At 48.6% G+C, this 15,363-nt stretch overlaps 1 protein-coding gene across 3 annotated transcripts in view; it reads right to left on the bottom strand.

Annotated features, from left to right (window-relative positions):
- Positions 1-15,363, bottom strand: part of AUH (AU RNA binding methylglutaconyl-CoA hydratase) — a gene marked incomplete at both ends in the record, with an annotated part of 89,037 nt that overhangs the window by 11,467 nt on the left and 62,207 nt on the right. The window lies entirely within an intron of this gene.

Raw genomic sequence — 15,363 nt, 5'->3', positions numbered from 1 at the left:
TGCCCCTGGGTTCTATCCCCAGACCCGCCAAAACAAAACAAAACAAAACAAAGAAACCCCCAAACCCCACAAAAACCGAGCACTAGGATTGAGGTGTGCGTCACTATACCACTGGAGTTGCTTTACTACTTCCTTTCTCTCTTAACAGTCTACTTCTGTGGTTAAGTGACTTATCCTAGAATGTGTTTTGATTCCTTGCTTATTAGTTTTTGTGTGCCTATTACAGATATTTGCTTTGTAGTTATCAAAAGGCTTATAAAAACATCCTTTGATAACAAGCTACTTTGAAATGCTGAGAAGACAACATGATCCATAAAGAAACGAAAAACAAAGCAATAAAAACTTCTGCGCCTGTCCTTCATTCCTTACTACGTTTTGAGTTTTGACGTCACCTTTACACCTTTCTGTATTGCATATCTCCTACCATATTAATTTTGGTTATTAATTTTTTAATTGATTTTGGTCTCAATATGAAAGATATAAATGGTTTACCCACCCTGTTTACAATAGTAGAGCATTCCAAATTGGTCTGTATTTTAGAACATTCTGTATTTGTTTCCTTTATTTATTTACTTATTTTGTGGTACTAGGGATGGAACCCAGTAGCACTCTACCCCCGAGCTATACCCCCAGCCCTATTTTTATTATTATTATTATTATTTATTATTTTTTTTGTGGTGGTGGTGGTACTGGTGTTCCTGGAAACCCTTCTCTGGGCTACACTCCCAGACCTATTTTTTATATTTTTAGTTGGAAACAGGGTCTCTTAAGCCAGCGTGTGCGGCTGGCTTCGAACCTGCGCGATCCTCCTGTCTCCGCCTCCCAAGCGTGGGGATTACAAGCGTGCCCACCACGCCCGGCCCCTATTTATTATATTGAAACAGGGTCTCACTGAGTTGCAAAGGGCCTAAGTAGTAGCTGAGGCTGTCTAAGAACTGCAGCCCTCCTGTCTCAACCTCCCAAATGCTGGGATTACAAGCGAGCGCCACCACGCCCAGCTTCCTTTTCTATTTTATATTATTGGTACTGGGGATTGAATCCAAGGGCATTCTACCTCTGAGCTACACCCCCAGTCCTATTTTATTTTATTTTTTGAAACAGGGTCTTGTTAAGCTGCTAAGAGTCCCGCCTCAGACCTACGGTCCTCCTGTCTGAGTCTCTCAAGTACTGGCCCCACAGGCGTGTGCCATGACATCCAGCTCGTATGGTCACTCTTAAGAGTGAATTTTATACCATCCTACGTTTCTTCTTACTCAATAACATCTCTTTCAGCTTAAAATATTCCCTTTAGCTTTTTTTTCTCTCTCACCCTTTCTCTCTTTTTAGTGCTGAAGGTAGAACTTAGGGCCCACACGTCAGGCGGGCATTCTTCCACTGAGCTACATCCCATCCCTCCCTTCTGCATCTACTGTAGAACAAGCCTGGCTGAGACACATCCTCTATGCCTTGTTTATCTTGGAGTATCTTTTTATCTCCTCCAGTCCTAAAGGATCCCTGTGTTTGGTACAGTAATCTTGGGGGGCTATTTTCTTTTGCAGTACTGTGAAAAATCTGTAACTTTCTCCTGGCCTGTAAGGTTTCTGCCAAAATTCAGCTATCAAGCAAACCGGGACAGTCTCACAGGTCTCTGCCTGGTGGTGGGACAGGTCTACAGCTCCATTTGCAAACACTGGTCTGGGGACAGCTACCCTGCCCAAGACTGGGGACAGCGTGATGGAGACATTCACTTGGCCGCCAAGACTGGCCTAGCAGGGAGGGGCGCTGTTGGGGTCCTAGCTGCCAGGATCTTGTGGCCAGCGCAGGAAGCGTGCCCTAGGCCTCCTCCAAGGGCGGCAAGACGGGAGTCTGTCCCCAGCACAGGCCCCTGCCGGAAGCCAGGGCAGGCGTGGAGCCTGAACACCGTGGCCTGGGCAGAGCTGGGCCGCACTGGCAGGCTCGACGCGCCCGTTTCCCTGCCTTGCTCTCCAGGAGATGGGTCTTGTCCCGCCCTGCTGGCTGCGGTGGGAGGGTGGTAGAGGCAGGCGGTTCCTGGCTAGCAACGCAGTCTCTGAGGCTCAGTCCTGCCGCACTGGCCTGGGGTAAGGGAGTATGGAGCTGTGGACCCTGCGTTTCACCACAGGGGCCTGGTACTGGCCTCCAAACCAAAGCCCTGGGCCTAATTCTTCCTCCTCCCCCTGGTGGAGGAAGCTCTCTCCTTGCTGCTGGGAGCTGGGGATGGTGCTACCAGCAACCCTGTTTTTTTCAAGGCATCTTATTATTACACCACACCAGGCACTATTGTCTCTCGCTGGCTCCCTGGCCTGCCTGTGCAGGCCACAGCTTAGGGAGGCCCTCTGCAACTCAGTGAGACTCTGTTTCAAAATAAAGAATAAAAAAATAGGCCTGAGAGTGTAGCTCAGAGGTAGAATGTCTCTGGGTTCCATCCCCAGTACCGGGAAAAAAAAAATTAAAAATAAAGAAAGAAAAAGGGAAAAGAAAAAGAAAAGAAAGGAAAGAAGAAAGAAGAAAGCAACACCCTTGGGGGCCACAACATCTGCCAGGAGCCACCCTGGATGCTCCCGTGGCAACCCCAGACCAAACTCAGCACAAGGAGCAGAGACCTGCAGGAGCCCAGGCCTTCTGGGAAGGCAAGCGCCTTGTGGTGACTACAGTGAGGAGGGCGTGGTGGTTTCCAAAACTTGTGAAAAAACTGTGTGTGTGTGTGTGTGTGTGTGTGTGTGTGTGTGTGTGTGAGAGAGAGAGAGAGAGAGAGAGAGAGAGAGAGAGAGAGAGAGAGAGAGAGAGAGGGAGAGAGAAGAGAGAGAGAGAAAGAACACACAGGGATTGAGCCCAGGGGTGCCCTGCCTCTGCACCCAGACCTACCTGATTCTGTATTTTGGAATGAGGTCTCACTAAGTTGTTTAGGGTCTTGCTAAATTCCGTCAAGCCTGTGATCCTCCTGTCTCAGCCTCCCAACCACTGGGAGTAGAGGCGTGTGCCACCAAGCCTGGCTACAGCCTGATGTTAACACTCGTCACACACACACAAGTCCACAGGGCAGCGGGGAATGAGCACGTTAATCAGTTCGACCGAATGTACAATACAGCAAAACAGCACTTTGTACCCAAAGGCCCCATGTACACGAACATCCTCTCCCATTAACCCCCAGTGGAACAGTAACAACGCGACCATCGCAGCTGGCTGAAGCCGAGGGGTCAGAGGCTGCTCTGCCCGGCGCGGCGGGAGCACCGTCAGCGCTGGCCCCGGGGCTTCACTCCCAGCACCGAGTGACCTCACGGGCGGCACTGGCCACGCTCACAGGCAGCACAGGGCCACGGACGCGCGTACAGCCGGCTCCTGAGGTGCTGGGCCTCGGTCTCTGGCCACCTAATGATTCCAGGAGCCTATGAGAAGTGCCCTTCTCTCAATGTCTACTGCTTGCCCCCAACCATAATGACACAATAACACAGCCACCTGAAGGAGTCTGTCCGTTCTGTGCTTTGCGAATAAATCTACTTGTTACTCAGTGACTTACTGGGTGAGCCAGGCCCTGGCTGGGCCCTGTCCTAGGTGCTGAACGCACAGCTCACAGGAGACACCTTTACAGAACTTACCATCCTACAGGCAAAGCAGGTGGGAAGAAAAGGCAGAGCAGGCGAGCAGGGAGCGGCGCGGGTACAGCCGGAGAACGCCCACCCAGTGAGTGGACTGGACGTCAGGGAGCCTGCAGAGGAGCCTGAGGCCAGCGCCCAGAGAACCAGCAGCCAGCAGCCAGCAGCCACCGGAAGCCCAGGGCCAGCAGCAGGGAGCCCAGGCGGAGGCGCAGAGAAGGGGCAAGGCAGGAAGTGAGGGTGCCGCCGGCTCAGCTTCCACTGGGCTCTAGCAGAGATGCCAGGCGCTGGGGCTCTTGAGCAGAAAGGGCCGCAGTTTGATTTGCATTTCAAGATCCTTCCTAGCCAGGCGTGGTGACACACGGTTGTAATCCCAGCATTCAGGTGGCTGAGACCGGAGGATCGCGGTTCTCGGACAGCTGTCTGCAACTCAGTGAGACCTGGTTTCAAAATAAAGAATAAAAAATAAGGCAGAGGGTGTGGCTCGGAGCTCAAATGCCCCTGGGTTCCATCTCCAGACATGCAAAAAAAAAAAAAAAAAATCCTTTCTGAGCTGAGGCTTCCATGTGGCTTGGGCCGAGAAGGAGGCGTGGAGGGATAGACTTGGGTTAGGGGCTCTGACACTGCTAGTTAAGGAAAACCAATGTAATGCCTACATGTTCCGCCTACATTACTGGTACCAGGAAGAGCAGCAGGAAAGGAGATGCCGGATGCCAGACGCCTTCCAAGTACAAGTGGGGTGGTAAGGTATGCACACGGACCTCCTAGTGCCTGCCGATGGACACACACACACACACACACGCGCACACGGTGCTCGAAGCCAGGCCTGGATGAGCTTCCAGGGAGACTGGACAGAAGGGCACAGACATCAGCAGGACAGCGGCGCCGGCTGGCCAACCGCGTTTCACCCGCAGGGAAGTCAGTGTGTGGGGCCTCCAGGACGCCGCCACAGCTCGGCTGTCTGGGAGCCCTGGCAGGCGTCGCCTTGCGACCACACCATCAGCCTACAAGGGCAGCCACACCGACGACGGCGCAGCAGACACACGGCACCCTGCCGCTGAGCCCATCGGAGCCGCCCACCATGTGACTGCCCTGCGCCCAGAGCTCTGCTTAGTGTTGAGCTAGCTGCAGTAGTTGGCTGTCACTTGTGGGCAAGCACGTGTGAAGGAGCAGACAGCTCGAGGAACGGGATCTGAACGGACACTCTGGAGATGGGGAGTTAAGTGTCCCCAGAAGGGTGGGATGATGCTGGGCACACGCGAGGGCGGCATCAGCCACCAGGGCCCAGCTGCCTGGGTCAGCCAGGCCAGACACCTCACCAGGTAAGGACAGAAGAGAGCAGAGCACCTGGAGACAGCAGGAGCTGGCGCTCACCTGGCCAGCGCTGGGCGACAGGAGGCCATCCTAGTGTGCGCTCGTCCAGTGACAGGAGGCCGTCCTAGTGTGCGCTCTCCAGTGCTCACAAGCCCCGTGAGTGCAGGCGCGATGGCCACCAAGGACGGGCCAGGCCTGACGACCCAACGGGGTCTTGGCAGAGAACCACGCTGGGAGGCAGGGCACGGGGCTCAGAACTGAGTGGCTCTGGGTGGCACAAAGTCAACAGAGGGTGCTATCGCAGTTTCAGGAATACATTTTTCGTATTTTAAAGCCCACTGTTTAGGAAATATTTGGGACCTATCGTTCTAAGTGGGAAAATAATGTATTCTTACCCCATCCAAAAGCTACCATTCTCCCAAGTAATAAAGTAGTTTGACAAAAGCACTGTTACAGTTATGTCGCGGTCTACAATTCCTGCATAATAATTAGCACTTTATTATTATTTTTCAGTACTGGGGATGGAACCCAGGGATGGAACCCAGGGGCTACACCCCCAGTATTATATTTTAGTCTTTATCTTAAAAGAGGGTCTCACTGAGTTGCAAAGGGCCTCACTAAGTAGCTGAGGCTGCCTGAACTGTGATCCTCCTGTCTCAGCCTCCCGAGTGCTGGGATCTCAAGAGTGTGTGCGCCACCACGCCCGGCCTAGTGACTAGCATTTTAAACAATTACCTATTATTTACTACTTAATGCACTCGTTGGGGTGCCTGTGTGCAGAAAGCCTCAGATATAAATGGTTTCCTTGTATATGGCACCACACAGATCATGGAAGGAAAGCAAACAGGCCAGTTAAAGGTAATGATGGAAGCCACAACCCTGAGCACCACGAAGAGTGTTAATGCCGTGTACTTAGTAAACGAAAGGGAGCCGGGTGGTGCGGGCGTCGCCGGCTCCTGTGTGCGCTGGCTGGGGGTGGGGGAGCCAACTAATTATCCAAAAACTATCCATCTGCAATCAGGTTTCTCTTTAGCGCTTTAGGGCTTTTATTGATATGATTGGAAGTGACCTTTGACTTCTAGAAATAGCACTTTTAAATGGCTTATAATCTCCTCATAAACAGAAGGCTCGGCTAAAGGTTCTCTTGCCCTTGAACCACAGGGGAAACACTGCTCGGATGCAATGAGACACCAGCTTTGGGTCACAACACTCTTCACACGGACTCCCATCATGCCCTTCGCGCTGACTCCCATCATGCCCTTCGCGCTGACTCCCACCACGCCCTTCGCGCTGACTCCCATCATGCCCTTCCCGCTGACTCCCATCACGCCCTTCGCGCTGACTCCCATCATGCCCTTCCCGCTGACTCCCACCACGCCCTTCGCGCTGACTCCCATCATGCCCTTTGCGCTGACTCCCACCACGCCCTTCGCGCTGACTCCCATCATGCCCTTCCGGCTGACTCCCATCACGCCCTTGGCACTGACTCCCATCATGCCCTTCGCGATGAATCCCATCACGCCTTGGCACTGACTCCCATCACGCCTTGGCACTGACTCCCGTCACGTCTTGGCACTGACTCCCATCATGCCCTTCGCGATGAATCCCATCACGCCCTTGGCACTGACTCCCATCACGCCCTTCGCGCTGACTCCCATCATGCCCTTCGCGATGAATCCCATCACGCCTTGGCACTGACTCCCATCACGCCCTTCTAGCTGACTCCCGTCACCCCCTTTGCGCTGACTCCCATCATCCCCTTTGCGCTGAATCCCATCACGCCTTGGCACTGACTCTCATCACGCCCTTGGCACTGACTCTCATCACGCCCTTGGCACTGACTCCCATCACGCCCTTCTAGCTGACTCCCATCACGCCCTTCGCGCTGACTCCCATCATGCCCTTCGCGATGAATCCCATCACGCCTTGGCACTGACTCCCATCACGCCTTGGCACTGACTCCCACCACGCCCTTCGCGCTGACTCCCATCATGCCCTTCGCGCTGAATCCCATCACGCCTTGGCACTGACTCCCACCACGCCCTTCGCGCTGACTCCCATCATGCCCTTCGCACCAACTCCCATGGCTTTGGTCACGAGTCTCTGGGAAAGTCAGGCTCAGTGCTCACACAACTGACTTCCTGTCATTTTCCCAACAAAGATATCAGGGTCAGAGGAGAGTGCTATGTGAGCAAACATGGAATGTTTATTAGTCTTTAAAGGACTGTGTCATGTTTACACAAAAGAAAACTTCAACATATCGATCCTCCAACTTGTGGCCATTGTTTAAGGCGTCCTAATACTTTCTACTCCGCAACGGGAGAAACACGCAGCAAACCCGGCAGGCGCCCCAGCTGTGGCAGCACAGCGGAATCAACCTGAAACGCCAGTGCAAGCGTAGTGGCTCACGCTAAAACAGCAGTGGCAAAAGGCTGTGCTGAAATGCCTATTTTTGTGTACTAAGAATTGAATCCAGGAGCATTCCCCCTCCGGCTATACCCCAGCACTTTCATTTTGTTCTCAGGGTCAGGCTAGTTGGCTGGGAGTCTCGCTAATTGCTGAAGCTAGCCTAGAACCTGTGATCCTCCTGCCTCAGCCTCCCAAGTACTAGGATTACCAGCAGGTGTCTCCATACGCAGCTGCTTTAAGACTTTTAAGGGCTTGGGAGCAGAGGAAGACAGGTAACACACCGAAATGATTTTTCCAGAGAAAATTAAGTAGCCTGGCAACAAACTAAAACTTCTGTGATAAAGCTTTTTAATTTTAATATTATCAAAAGTTTTTCAGCTATCTCCTCATGTACCATTATATAAATAAATACACAAATGTTTTATTCATTACACAATTAGCCTTACATTTTAAGTGTTTGCACCTTATAAGTACTTGCTGAGGCATCGTTGTCATCTTTTTAGTCCATCTGTCCTTCCTCCCTTCCTTTCATTTTTTATATATAATTTTATTTGGAAACAGGGTCTCTTAAGCCAGAGAGGCTGGCTTCGAACCTGCGCGATCCTCCTGTCTCTGCCTCCCAAGCGCGGGGATTACAAGTGTGCGCCACCACGCCCGGCCCTTCCTTTCATTTTTCTTGTGATGGAGCTTTGCATATGCGAGGTAAATGCTCTACTACTGAGCCCACACCTAGTCTTTTGATGACCATTAAACCTTACATGTAACAACTTACTTACTGTGGCACTGGGAACTGAACTCAGGGGCATTCTACCTCCAAGCTATACATTTATTCTTTATTCTGAAACAAGGTCTCACCAAGTTGTAGAGGGCCTTACTAAGTAGCTGAGGCTGGCCATGAACCTGATCCTCCTGTCTTAGCCTCCCAAGCACTGGGATTACAAATGTGCACCACCAGGCCTGGCAGTGAAACCCTTCTAAAGAGTGGATGGTATGCAGCCCTCTGCTTTGGGCCACCGGCACGCCCTTCTCCAGCATGGAAACCCTCAAAAGGTTTCCCTTTCCACGCCAGTGCAGCCAAACAGTAGGCAAGTGACCCTGGCCTGACCACTAAGCTCTCTCCTGCAACTTGGACCCCGTATGCTCCTAAGGCAGAGTGGCTGGGCTCCTGGGCATAAGTGCAGATCCCCGAGGAAAGGCTTCCCTGAGGAGGACAAGATACCGTCACATTTGTGGATGGCGTCGCCAGGCACGTGTGGCTTGATGCGTGTGGTTCCAGTTTTAACTTCAGTTCCTCCCAACCACATTGAATCCAAACAGCACACGCAGCTAGTGGCAACATCCTGGGGGACAGAGGTCTAGAAAGCTTGAAAGACCCCGGCACAGCGGCATCATAACAAGCAAATACTCACCCTTTGTGGAGAAAGCCTAGCACATTATTTCTTGTAACGTCTGCAAGAATCCTATGAGGCCATTATTTTCATCTTCACTTGACAAATTAGAAAACTGGGGGCTCAGACAGGAGAAGTAAGCAGCTTCCCTTCCTGCCGTGTGCACTAGTCTGCCTGGTTCCATGGTCTTTCCTAAGGGCAAGCCACCTCCCAGCAGAGACGAGAGCTGCCCGGCTCCTCGCACGGTCTTGGGAGGCAAAGTCACTGAGTCGATGAGCCTGTGCAGTCAGGCAGGAACCTAACCCATCCCACCTGGTACCAACCAGCCCAAAGGCAGAACGCTGCAGGACCAGTCTCCCAGTGGTCAGCATCCCCAGAGGAGAGCTGCTGGAAAGAGTGAGTCCACGCGGCCCGGACACACCAGGACGCGGGACCCTGACTCCCCTGCACTCTGTTTTAAAGAAACAGTGAGTCCACGTGGCCCGGAGACACCAGGATGCAGGGCCCTGACTCCCCCTGCGCTTGGGTTTAAAGGCAGTCGGGGCAGGAGAAGGCTGAAGGCATGAAAGACCTGGAACCAATCCCAAGGCGCAAAGGCGACTTGCTGCGAGCCGTGTTCCTGCCATGCACCTTCTGAGGCCTCCTGCTCAGGATCAGCCTCTGCGGAGTAGACATATTTTTTAAAAACTTTAAACAGAAGACAAACAGCAAATTGAAAACAAAACAAAACATGGTATTTGATGGTGAGTAAAACTACGAGGGTGAGCAAACTAGAATTATTCCTCGCCAGGAAAACCATTGCTATGGTTTGGACATGGAGAGCCCCAACGCTCACGTGTACAAGCAGGTTCCCACTGCAGCAAGGTGCAGGGGTGGCGTGGCTTCAGGAGCTGGGTGGCTCTAACGGGCCTGCCTCCTCCCCCGCTTCCTATCTACTAGGAGTTGAGCGATTTACTGCACCGGCATCCTGCCTGGAGCCAGGCGCCACGGACCAACCTCTGCAACCGAGGGCCAAATAAACCTCCTCCGCTAAGGGCTCTTGGAGGGGGCTCTGGTCGGCTGCAAGCTGCCCAGCACAATCTGCAAGGACTTCACCTTACAGAGGCCAGTTCAGGAGAAAGCGGGGCTCCAGGAAACTGGTCGGCAACTGTTTCACATTAGGAACAAGCAAGATGAAGCCACTCTAACTCACTGGAAACAAATTATGTTTGTGAAATATACACAACATCTAGGTGGTTTTTCAGCATATCTCAAGAAAAAAGTACAACCTTCCCTTCCTCTCCAACCAGAAATGAAAACCAAACATACCAGAAAACAACTAAAATCCTGTCTATCGCAAACAAGAAAACACCGTAACATATAAGATGAACACCTCCACTCACACCTATTGCTTTTCCAGGTTCAGTTGGCTAACATAAAAACCACCCCAAGCATCCTAGAAAAATGTCACTATATGTATAGTAAGGCGGCCCTTCCTTGTTCTTAGTTTTCTCTCCTGAAGGTTGTTACCCATGATCAACTACAGTACAAAAAAATATTAGTGAAAAATTCCAGAAGTAACTATTTCCTGAATTTAAAACTGCTCTCCTGAGAAGCTTGTGGACGCTCCCACCCTCCTGCTCTGTGCCCTGGATGTGAATTATGTCTTTGAGCAGCGTATCCACGCTACATACACCACCTGTTCCGGGGCTAGAGAAAGAGAGCACAGCCATGCACCCTCTAGTACAGGAAGCTGTCGTACCTGTTCTAGTTTATTACTTATTGCTGTTAATCTTATTGCTGCCGCTGTACCTTACAAATGAAGCTTCATCATAGGCATGTATGTAAAGAAAAACAGCGCAGAGAGAGGTCAGTACTGTCTGTGGTCCTGGGCACCCGCTGGGGTCCTGGAACACAGCCTCTTCAGATACAGGAGAATGAATGCATCACCAGAACACCAGTTAAAATAACTCTGGCCAAAGCTCTCACAGTAAAATGTTAGGGGAAACCCACAACACCGGCAGCAGAGATTTCCTAGTTACTGAGTTTGTTCCTAAGTCAACAGAAACTTGAGCTGAAGCTTTAATAAACATGCTCTTATGTCATTTTTGGACTCTGATGTTCCACACTACTTTAAGGCAGAGTCAGAGGTAAAATCTATTTAAAATTAACCTGTCTGGATGCTGACACTTGCCTCCCACAGCTCACAACACGCTTCTCACACGCGCTGCTGAAGAGGTGGGCAACCCACAGGAAAGACAGACAGCTCAGCCCCTTCCTGAAAGTTCCAGGCAGTGAGTGGAAGGCTCCGCCCGGGAAAACATCGGAGGGGCTTTCCAGGCACGGCAGGCCTGCTGCGTCCTAGCGAGAACGATGCGTCTGTCATCACCCCACAGAGGCCACGGCTTAAGCTGGCGTGGTGGTGCAAGCCGGTAACCTCAATACTCGGGAGGCCGAGGCAGGAGGATTGCAGGTTCAAGACCAACCTCAGTAACTATTAAGACTCTCACCAGCCCAGCAAGACCCTGACTCAAAATAAGAGATAAACAGGGTTGGGGGTGTAGCTCATAGGGAGAATGCCGCCAAATCAACCCCAGTGCCACACAACAGAGAGCAACCACAACCACAGGGCCAGTGCCCAGGATGCCCCCAGCCCACCCGCACACTGGCACACGCTCATTCAAGAGAGCCGAGTCCCAACAACTACATGTGTGCACCCTGCTGCTTCGACCTTGGGGAGTGATCAGCCATGATGGCGGGACACGCGGGAGCCTGAGGTCGAAAGGCACCTGCTTGGGGGAAAGGAATGCTGAACAGAAAACAGCTATCGTCTCTGTTTCTCATTTCTAACGTCTTTCTCAAGGAATTCTGGAAAGTATTCCCTGGAAGGAGAGAATTACAGAAAAAAAAAATTTAGTGTGAAATAGAAGTTTGGAACATAGCAGTCACCAGAGGGACTGGTTATGAAGTACTCCAACCCTGGAAGAAAACAATGTCCAACTAAGGCTGCTAGATCCAGGAAAGATATCATTCAAAATCGATGGAGAAATAAAAACATTCCAACATAAGCAGCAGCTTAAAAAATTATGACTACCAAGCCAGCACTAGAAAAAATACTTAAATAAATCATAAAGAAGAAAAAAGACGCCAATTCCAGAACAAGAGAGGAGGCAAATTCCAACAGGTGGGTAACTAAGCAAAGGAGAAATAACACTACATCAAACAGAATATAGAACACGAAATAACATGAAACAAAAATCATTTCAATAATACCATTGTCAAAAGGCTTAACACTCCAATTAAAGGACAAAGACTGGCAATGTGGATTAAGAAACACAGTCCAAATATATGCTGCTTGCAAGAAACTCACCTTACAACCAGATATCCACAGGCTAAAGGTGAAAGGATGGAAAAAGATATACCATGAAAACGGAGACCTAAAACAAGCAGGGGTAGCAACGCTGATATCTGATAAAACAAACTTTAAGCTAAAAAAAAATTAGAAGAGGCAAAGCAGGGCACTTCTTATAAGGAAAAGAACAGTCCAGCAAAAAGATACGATACTAGTAACCGTCTGTGCCCCAGATGTAGGCGCACCCACATATGTAAACGCCTGTGTCCCAGATGTAGGCGCGCCCACATATGTAAACGTCTGTGCCCCACATATGTAAACGTCTGTGCCCCAGATGTAGGCGCGCCCACATATGTAAACGTCTGTGCCCCAGATGTAGGCGCGCCCACATATGTAACCGCCTGTGCCCCAGATGTAGGCGCGCCCACATATGTAACAGAAGCCCTTTGGGACGTCAGGTTTCAAACAGACCCAAATGCAGCAATGTTGGGAGATCGCAACACAACACTCACACCACTAGACTGATCTTCAAGACAAAGATGAGCAAAGACTCCTCAGACCTAAAGAACACTATACACCAAATGGACCTAACAGACACATGCAGAATACTTCAACCAGCAACAGCTGAGTTATACATTCTTCTCAGCTGCCCATGGAACCTTCTCCAAAATAGATCACATACTGGGCCACAAAGCAAGCACCAGTAAATTCAAAAAACGTAATATAATAATTCCCTGCATCTGTTCAGATCACAAGGGGATGAACACAGAAATCAACAACAGGAAGACCAAAAGAAATTACATAAATACATAGAGCTGAATGATACACTCTTGAATAGGGTAAATCAGATCAGAAATACGGGAGAAATAAAAAAATTCCTGGAATTAATTAAACTAAAATAGAGACACGACATACCGAAATCTGTGGGACACTCTGAAGGCGGTGTTAAGAAGAAAGTGTACAGCACTGAGCATCCACATAAGAAAAACAGAGGTCACCAAATAACCTGGTGACACACCTCAAGGACCTCAACACCAGCAAGTCTAATCCCAAAGCCAGCAGAAGGCCAGAAACAATTAAGATCAAAGCAGAAACAAATGAAATAGAGAACAAAAAATACAAAGGGTCAAAAATCAAAAATGCTTATCAAGATTGACAAACCCTTAACCAACCTAACCAAAAGAGAGAATCAACCCAAATTATTAACATCAGAAATGAAAAAGGAGACATTACCACAGACAGTGGGGATATTCAGAGGATCACCAAAAGCTATTTTGAAAATTTATATTCCAATAAACTGGAAAACATGGAAGAAATGGACAGATTTCTAAACATATACAATCTATTTAAACTGAACCAAGAGGGTACAGAAAACCTAAACCAACCAATAGCAAGCAAAGAAATAGAAACAGCAATAAGATTTCTGCCATCAAAGAAAACCCCAGATGCAGACAGGTTTCCAGCTGAATTACACAACACTTTTACAGAAGAACTAAATTCAATATAAGTTATTCTGTGAAATCGAAAGAAATGGAATTCTTCTAAACTCCTTCTGTGAGGTATCACATTAATACCAAGACCAAAAAAAGATACTTCAAGAAAAGAAAATTGCAAAGCTGGGTGTGGTGGCACATACTTGTAATCCCAACATTTGGGAGGCTGAGAAAGGAAGATCGTGGTTCATGGACAGTCTCAAGTACTTAGGGAGGCCCTTTGCAACTCAGTGAGACTCTATTTCAAAATAAAGATTAAAAAAAATAATAAAGCCAAGCGTGGTGGCGCATGCTTATAATCCCAGCATTTGGGAGGCTGAGACCGAGGATCGCAGTTCACAGACAGCCTCAGCTACTTAGTGAGGCCCTCTGCAACTCAGTGAGACCCAGTTTCAAAAATGAAGAATAAAAAATAGGGCAGGTAGCTCAGAGGTCAAGTGCCCCTGGGGTTCATCCCCAAACCCACAAAAAAAAAAAAAAAAAAAAAGGCTGAGGGTGTAGCTCAAAGGTAGAATGCCCCTGGGTTCCATCCTCAGTACCGCAAGAAAAAAGAAAAGAAACTTACATACCAATATCACTGATGAACATTGATGCAAAACCTCTAAATACTAGCCACACATATTCAAGACCACATCGAGAAAATCGTACACCATAAACAATTTGTTTCATCCCAGGAAAGCAAGGTTGGTTCAACAATCAAGAACAAAAATCACACGATCATATTACTAGATGCTAAAAAAGCATTTGACAAAATCTAACAGCCGTTCATTTTAAAAAAGCATTGCAGAAAATTGGAACAGAAGGAACATATATCAACATCATTAAGGCAATATATAATAAACCCAAAGCCAACATCATATAGAATGGGGAAAAGCTGAGAGAATTCCCTATAAAATCAGGAATAAGACAAGGATGCCCACTATAAACCATTCCTTTTCAATATAGTCCTCAAGATTCTTGCCAGAGCAGTAAAACAAGAGAAGGATATCAGTCATTTAGATAGGACAAGAATAATTTAAATTATCTCTATTTGCAGATGACATGATACTATATCTAAAGGACCCAAAAAACCCAATCAAAAGATTACTTGAGCTGATTAACCAATTCAGCAAAGTAGCAGAATTATAAAATCAACCAAAAAAAAATTAGCTTTCCTATATGACAACCATGAATACACAGAGGACAAAAAATCCAGAAAACAATTCCATTCTCAATAACCTCCAAGCCAACAAAATACCTAGGAATAAACCTAACCAAAGAGGCAAAATACCTCTACAATAAAAATTATAAAACATTAAAGAAAGAAATTGAAGGCCCTAGAAGATGAAAAGGTCTTCGTTACTCTTGGATAGGCAAAATATTATCAAAATGGCCATTGTACCAAAATGATCTACAAAATCAATGCAATCCCTATCAAAATACCAATGTCATTCTTCATAGGCCTAGAAAAATCAGCCATAAATTTCTTATGAAAAGCTGGGCGTGGTGGCGCACACTTGTCATCCCAGCATTTGGGAGGCTGAGACAGGAGGATCACAGTTTACAAACAGCCTAAGCTACTTAGTGAGGCCCTTTGCAACTCAGTGAGACTCTATTTCAAAATAAAGAATAAAAAATAGGGCTGCGGGTATAGTTCGAAGTTAGAATGCCTCTGGATTTCATCCCCAGTATAGCAATAAGCAAGCGAGCAAACAAACAAATAAATTTCATATGGAGAAACAAAAGACCCAGAATAGCCAAATCAATTCTCAGCAATAAGAACCATGCAGAGCTGGGCGTGGTGGCGCACGCTTGTAATCCCTGCGCTTGGGAGGCAGAGACAGGAGGATCGCGCAGTT

This window comes from Muscardinus avellanarius, assembly GCF_963383645.1.
Source record: "Muscardinus avellanarius genome assembly, chromosome: 13".
In the NCBI taxonomy this organism is placed as follows: Eukaryota; Metazoa; Chordata; class Mammalia; order Rodentia; family Gliridae; genus Muscardinus; species Muscardinus avellanarius.
This window is presented reverse-complemented; position numbering and strand designations above follow the sequence as displayed.